Genomic DNA, 8,261 nt, shown 5'->3' with positions numbered 1-8,261 from the left:
CTTGGAGTACCCTGATTCCTGCACCAATTACTGTATTTTTTTTTTTTAGATTTTAAATAAATTTTTTAAAAAATACCACTCCTACATAGACATAAAACACTTATATTGCACCACACACACAAACTGCAAGCAAAAAGATAAAGTACATAAAAATATAAGCAGATGTATTCATGTAAAGACTGCATTTAAAAAAAAAATATATATATATATATATATTCTTCAGAAAGAGCTCTTCAGCTTTTTTTTTCCAGGCAGCTCAGCTGAAACCAAACCACAGCAAAACAATGTGAATACAAAATAAAATAAACATAAAATAAAAAAGAATGTGCTCCAGGTGAGGCTCGAACTCACAACCTCGGCATTGCTCTGCATTGTACTGCTGTATAAGTACCGCGCGCTAACCGATTGCGCCACTGGAGCTCTGACACTGTCTCCCTCAGAACGCTTTATCAGCCGTGTGAAACGGAAGTGTTCTGACGTCACGAGTACCCGCCCACCGCTTTGTGTTATTTGTTGTATTGCCTCTGACGCGTTGCGCTAGTTGGCAGCCGCTGCCTCGGGGGAAAGGATGGGGTTGGAGGGCACTTCAGAGCGGGCTCGCGCTGTGCTGGCGGTTATACTGGTGATATGTCATACTGTGTCATCTAACGGTTATAATAACGAGCTGCTCGCGCACACAGCGCGCTAGCTCCCACGTTACACAGCGCCCAGGCTCCCCCCAGTGAGAGCGCGCTCACAGACACCGAGAGAGGTGACAGCGCAGAGCGCACACTGCCCTCTAGTGGAATCGCAAGCTAAGTGCGCCTCTCTCATTGAGCAGGATCATGTGCCAGTGCATGGGGCTTGGGGTCACAGTGCTGTAATAAGGCTGTATCAGTGAGATATGGGGTCACAGTGCTGTAATAAGGCTGTATCAGTGAGATATGGGGTCACAGTGCTGTAATAAGGCTGTATCAGTGAGATATGGGGTCACAGTGCTGTAATAAGGCTGTATCGGTGAGATAAGGGGTCACAGTGCTGTAATAAGTCTATCATTCAGATATATGGGGTCACAGTGCTGTAATAAGGCTGTATCGGTGAGATAAGGGGTCACAGTGCTGTAATAAGTCTATCATTCAGATATGGGGTCACAGTGCTGTAATAAGTTTGTATCAGTGAGATATGGGGTCACTGTGCTGTAATAAGTCTATCATTGAGATATGAGGTCACAGTGCTGTAATAAGGCTGTATCAGTGAGATATGGGGTCACAGTGCTGTAATAAGGCTGTATCAGTGAGATATGGGGTCACAGTGCTGTAATAAGGCTGTATCAGTGAGATATGGGGTCACAGTGCTGTAATAAGGCTGTATCGGTGAGATAAGGGGTCACAGTGCTGTAATAAGTCTATCATTCAGATATGGGGTCACAGTGCTGTAATAAGTTTGTATCAGTGAGATATGGGGTCACTGTGCTGTAATAAGTCTATCATTGAGATATGGGGTCACAGTGCTGTAATAAGTCTGTATCAGTGTGATATTGGGTCACTGTGCTGTAATAAGTATCAGTAAGATATGGGGGGTCACAGTGCTGTAATAAGTCTGTATCAGTGAGATAAGGTGTCACAGTGCTGTAATAAATCTATCATTGGGATACCGCTTTATATAGAGGGGGCAGTGCATGGGGTCACAGTGCTGTAATAAGTCTATATGAGTGAGATACAGCTTTATATAGAGGGGGCAGTAAATGGTGCTAGGGGTCACAGTACTGTAATAGAGTGCCCGTCTGTATCAGTAAGATACAGCTGTATACAAATATTTATTCGGAGCCAATACAAACCATTGTGTGGAAATCTATTCACAAACTGGACTTTACATAGGACACGAGGTCATGCGTTTAGACTGGAAGAAAAAAGATTTCGTCTAAGGCAAAGAAAATGTTTTTTTTACTGTAAGAACAATAAGGATGTGGAATTCTCTGCCTGAAGAACTTTTATCAGAGTCCATACAGATGTTTAAACAGCAACTAGATGCATACTTGCAAAAACAGAATATTCAAGGATATACATTTTCAATGTAGTGTAATAGCTTCTTGATCTATGGATAAATCTGACTGCCATTCTGGGGAAAAGAATGATTTTTTTTCCCTAGTTTGTTGCAAAATTTGAAGTGCTTCAAACTGTTTTTTTTTTTTTTGCCTTCTTTTGTATCAACCGCAAAAAAACAAATGTGAGGAAGGCTGTATTTGATGGACACAAGTCTCTTTTCAGCTATGTAACTATGTAATATACAGGAGGCAGTGTTTTAATCTGTTTGATTGATCTTTCCAGCATCTTATAAATACGAAATGTACTTATAAGCAATGGTCTGTTTTGGTGCCACTGTTTTGCTGGCTGTGCTTAAAGGACCACTATAGGCACCCAGACCACTTCAGCTCAATGAAGTGGTCTGGGTGGCAGGTCCATCTAGGGTTAACCCTGCAGCTGTAAACATAGCAGTTTCAGAGAAACTGCTATGTTTACATTAGGGATAATCCAGCCTCTAGTGGCTGTGTCATTTAGGCTGCTAGAGACGCTTCCGCGCTTCTCACTGTAATTTTCACAGTCTGAAGATGCTGCCGTCCATAGGAAAGCATTGAGAAATGCTTTCCTATGGACTCTGCTATATAAAATAAATAAATCAATATTACTGTAGCACTAAGAATCACTAGAGTTAATAGGGGTAGAGTAGAATTTCTATAAAAAGCAATTGTACATATTTTTTCCAATACAGCTTCCACACTTCAAAAAGTGTTCCCGTCACCAAAAACAAGATTTCAAATATAATGTAGAGAAGTGGAGTGATATAGAGTAGATAAACCCCTTTTACCATAAATCAAAACATAGAAAAATATACTTATATTTCTGCTGGATCAAGCTCAATCTCATATGTGGCATATAGAAAAAAGAGAAATCAGAAAGATCATAGTACAGATCTGTATAAACAGTTATGTACTCTTGTATATGTACACTAAATCAGCTGGATATAAAGTTTACCATTTATTTGGATACAATGTATAAAACTGAGCATATAAAAATCCGTACGAGTGAGAATGGACTCCAGCACATCACGTCCTGACAAAGCCATCTGAGAACGGCGAAACGCGTAGACAGCAACGTGATTACGCAAGAGGAAGAGGCGGAGTCTGAATGCGAGCCGGGATCACAGAGCAGTCACCACTGAAACTTTCAGCTGCCAACCCGGAACCTGCTACATAGAGCCTCACTGAACTCTCTCTGCCCAGGAGACATCTCCCAGTGTGGGATAGCCTTGTTGTGAGTAACGGGGACACATACCATTTACTCACCACTGTTTCTAGTAAGCGGCAATTTGTTTGCACTTCTAATATTATTGCTTATGCTGTTTTTCAGCTGTATTTTATTTTTGTATTTAGATTTTATACATTGTATCCAAATAAATTGTACTTTTATATCCAGCTGATTTAGTGTACATATACAAGAGTACATAACTGTTTATACAGATCTGTACTATGATCTTTCTGATTTCTCTTTTTTCTATATGCCACATATGAGATTGAGCTTGATCCAGCAGAAATATAAGTATATTTTTCTATGTTTTGATTTATGGTAAAAGGGACTTATCTACTCTATATCGCTCCACTTCTCTACATTATATTTTCCTATGGACTGATTGAATGCGCGCGCGGCTCTTGCCGCATTCGGCGGATGACGCCGGAAGTGGGAGGAGAGTCCCCAGCGCCGAGGGAGCCAGAGGTAAGTGTTTAACCCCTATTGAGCCAAGCGGGAGTGGGACCCTGAGGTTGGGGGGACCTATTAACACTATAGTACCAGGAAAACGAGTTTGTTTTCCTGGCACTATAGTGGTCCTTTAAGTTGTATGATAAATAGTAACACATTTTAATCACAGATTAGGGTGAATGAATTAGTGCTTGATATGTCCACAGAGGCATCACCAGGGCAATTTAAAGTGTGATAATTTATTAATTCTACATGATTTTAAAATTTTAGGCAAAATTGTCTAGTTCATTTGGCCAATAGCTTGAAACTGGTTTTGAATTCAGAATTTAGGAAGAAGAGCTAGAGATATTGTGGTTCTAGGTTCCAGATTAGTGTACTTAGAGCTATTCGTGGAGAGGTGAAATTCTGTTAGTTAATGGCCTTTTAGTACTGAAGACAATGATTTTTTTCAAGTCATCATTCAGTTTTCATTTGGTTAATTAGTGCATTCATTTTTTATTCAACAAATTGACAACACCTGGTAGATATTAACAACTAAAATTGAGAAACAACATTTTAAACCTTGTTGCTATTTATTAATGGCCTATACAATGCTATCTTATAATATTCTACTTTTACTATGTTAAGATATCTAAACATCTTAAATGTCTACCAAGTGTTGTCTGTTCAGTTGGTTTCTGAACACCGGAGGGCACCAGAATAACATTACTCACAAGCTGGGCGATACAATGCTATTCATTGGAAGTCAAGTAAAAGGTATAGGGACATTTTAAATAATGGTTTTCGTGCATGCATGTCCCTTTTCTCAGATAATGTAAAACATAAATTCAGAGAGTCAGCTGAAAAAAATGACTGTTGGCTGTCACACGAACAACTATGAATGGCACTTCCTCCTTAAGTCATTCTGAAGATCGAAGGTCTTCACATTTTTGGCATCATCATGGACAGCATTGGATTAAAATAAGTGTATGTTATATCTTATGTATGAGATGCAAATTTAGTAATTAACATTGATGGACAGATACAAAGATTTAATCAAAATAAACATATCGCTCTATGGAGAATGTTATTTTTATAACACTTATACATGATCTTTATTGATATGTCTCAAAAGGCAGTTGAGAGGTACTTAAAAGGATACTCCAAATAGAAAATGTATATAGTCTTAAAAGCATTAGTTAATAGATATACCTCAAATGAAAACATACATGTTTTTCATTGTGGGTATATTTAAAAACAGCATCTAAAAGCTGCATGTCTTGTCTGTAGCCTTAGCAAGCTCTCTCCTTGTTCCCCAGCCCAGTCTTTCTGTGGCTGTCCAATCACATACATCCCAATGTTGCTCAATGAGACGCCTTTGCAAGGCAAATGTAGCAGACTAAAGTGCTTTAGGTGTGTGGAGCAGTGGCGTACCTACCACGGTCACAGGGGTCGCAGCTGGGACCAGGACTTTCACTCAAGGCCCAGTGGTTTGTAGTTATGCCTCAGGTGTGAAGTGTTCCTTTAAAAGAAATGTACCATATTTTTCAGAATATAAAATGCACCCATATATATTAACAAAATAAATTTAGGGGGTTGAGGAGGGGGGACAAAACAATCTGTACCATATTTACAGTAAACTCCCCTGTATGTTTATAGTAGATGCAGTGTGTGTGTGTGAGTAAGGAATGCAGTGTGTGTTTATAGTGAACATAGTTTGTGTGTCTGTAGGGGATATAGTGTCTGTGTGTGTAGGGGCTGCAAAATGTGTGTATATTGAATGTAGTGTGTGTAGGTGTTGTAGTGTGTGTCATTTTGTATGGCGTGATAGGGACTGTGTTCTGGGGGGGATGGGAGAGGAACAGTTTATTTTTTTATTATTACTTAGCATACAAGCCATTTCTGCAGAAAAGTCTGTCATTGAATGGGTCATTGAAAGATCACATAACAAGTCGATTAAATGACTACCAAGATAGACCTAAATAAATACACTGAGATAGTACTGAATACAAAAACAACCTGACCAGCACATTGTACTGCTGAACATAAGTAATCTTGTCTTACAATGTGCACACAATCAGTATAAACATCATCTGTAACTAATAATCAATCATTACTAAACAATCTGTAATAAACTATTGTGAAACAGTAACGGGTCAGGGAAAACGATTGCATACCAGTCAAGATAGATAATAAATAAAATTATATATAAACTTAATTGGTTCATGATACTGGCTGCATTAACAATCTCACAAGCAAAAAAATACTGCTTAACATGAGTGATGCTATTCATCTTACAAAGAACTTAATTATTGTAACTACTATCCTAATAATACAATTGTCAAGTGTGTAATTATACTGGACACATAAACAATATATTGCATAATAGGGACTTTATATATAAGAGGTAAACATAACAAAATTATGTGGATACTATAGATTGCAATGATATCTGAGTACAACGTAAAAAATAATAGATGATATTAACCACCTTAGTGACCAGACCGTTTTTCAATTTTCTTACCGTTTGGGACCAGGGTTGTTTTTACATTTCTGCTGTGTTTGTGTTTAGCTGTAATTTTCCTCTTACTCATTTACTGTACCCACACATATTTTATACAGTTTTCTCGCCATTAAATGGTCTTTCTAAAGATACCATTATTTTCATCATATCATGCTTCTAAATTTTGTCCTGAGTTTAGAAATACCCAATGTTAACATGTTCTTAGCTTTTCTTTGTAAAATGTAAAAAAACATGTCAAATGTAAAAAAACAACAACAACAAAAAACAGGCCAGTGTGTTATATTGCTTGAAGCCGTCCCCAATGCAAAGTCTAGGCTTCCCAGGGCAATCAGGACAGTAAAAGACGGTGTCCTTTCTCTGCCCCTTCTTGAAACAGACTCTGCATCTTTTTTTAAGAATTACTGCTTTGCCGCGGCAGCAGGGATTTTAAAAATAAAGTGGGTAGCCCCAACTCTGCTCTCACCCATCACCACCCAGGGAACAGGTGCATTTTGGTACAAAATCCACGAAATGATCTGGAGCTGAAACTGTAATAAAGTCAGTTTCATTCCGGGGTTTTCTTTTTTGAACAACAAAAAAGCGTTGTGGGTTGTAAATTGCAACTTTTTTGTACCAGGCCCTTGTCTTCTGTATAATTAGATAGGGCTGCAGCAGCTGATATGCCAGATCAACCCCACCCATATGCCGGTTATAGGCAGGGGAGGGCTGGCAGCCTTAGGCCTGGGGGGGGCAAAACCAGTCAAGTGGCCCATTGCGCCACCAAATCAGTTCACCATCCATGCCCACCTTTTTCTGGTTTTATAACGGATATTGATGTTATGCTAATCAGTAGCTCTTTGCCATACCCGCTCCTTCACGGCTCTGACTTTCAATGTTGTCAGAGCACAGGCTGAGAATCTCTGAGCCTGTGCTCTGACTCACTAACTGAGCGCCAGAACCACGAGGGAGAGGATATGATCTGACCACCAGTGTATCACCAGCGAATCGTTTAAATTAAATATGCTGGTGTACCCAACTTGTGAGCTGTGTTGGCCGCCGGGCGCCTCTGTTGTCGTGGCACCCTGCGCGACCGCACAGCTTGCCCACCCTAACGGCTGGCCCTGCTGACACACACTGATGTTACTACTTAGACATCCCTCAATATTAATACAGAGATGAGAGTAAACACCAATAAACTGTGGAAACAGAGCTGATCCCCCCAAATTTATAAAGGTTTGCTTAGAGGATTTATTCAAGATTAAATCATGCCTCCTCCTCTCTCCCCCATGCACTGCTCTGTAGGCTGGGAGGAAGTGAAGAGTAATCACAGTCTCCCAGCACAACGCCATCTGTGGCTGCATGGGGAAAAGCTGTTTAATGTAATGCTTGCAGGACGGCCAGCTGCCGCAGAACCTCTTTGTTTCCGTCTCTGCAAAGGGCTCTAGGCACTGCTTGTTGTGAGTGTGAGCCACTGTAAATTAGGAACATAAGAACTATCAGTCAAAGTACAAAACTCTGGTTGGTGGGAACACTGGATATCCACCTTAGAAAATTTGGCAGAGTACTTGCCTAAGATATTATGGTGGGGTCGCTATATTGACGATGTTCTAATTGTCTGGCAGGGCACCCCTCAGGAATTCTCTGACTTGGTTACTCTTCTTAACCACAATGAAGAGAACCTCCGCTTTACATTCGAATTTGGGGGACGCTCCATTAATTTTTTAGACGTGACCATCACCATGGATGAGGGTGGTACATTTCAATCCACACTATATAAAAAACCAACTGCTACAAACTCGCTTCTCCATTGGAGTAGTCATCATCCAAGACCATTGAAGGCTGGTATCCCTACGGGTCAATATCTCCGTCTCCGCAGGAATTGCAGCGATATTGCAGATTTTAAACTCAAAGCACAACAACTTAGAGCCCATTTTAAGGCTAAGGGCTATCCGAACCGCTGCTTAAAGCTGGCGTATAAAAGGGCACTAGAGACCCAGAGGAGTGCACTCCTGAGTGACCAACCTGACAAAGTTGATAGGGAAACT

At 40.1% G+C, this 8,261-nt stretch overlaps 1 non-coding gene across 1 annotated transcript; it reads right to left on the bottom strand.

Moving 5' to 3' along the window:
- Positions 1-326: 326 nt before the first annotated feature.
- On the bottom strand, positions 327-420 carry TRNAI-UAU (transfer RNA isoleucine (anticodon UAU)). Its single transcript has 2 exons — positions 383-420; positions 327-362 (listed from the first exon to the last, which is right to left on the bottom strand). It is a non-coding gene; the product is annotated as a tRNA-Ile (tRNA).
- Between the last annotated feature and the right edge of the window lie 7,841 nt (positions 421-8,261).

This window comes from Pelobates fuscus, chromosome 2, assembly GCF_036172605.1.
Source record: "Pelobates fuscus isolate aPelFus1 chromosome 2, aPelFus1.pri, whole genome shotgun sequence".
NCBI lineage: Eukaryota > Metazoa > Chordata > Amphibia > Anura > Pelobatidae > Pelobates > Pelobates fuscus.
The sequence above is the reverse complement of the archived record's forward strand: the minus strand, read 5'-3'. Positions and strand labels throughout refer to the sequence as shown.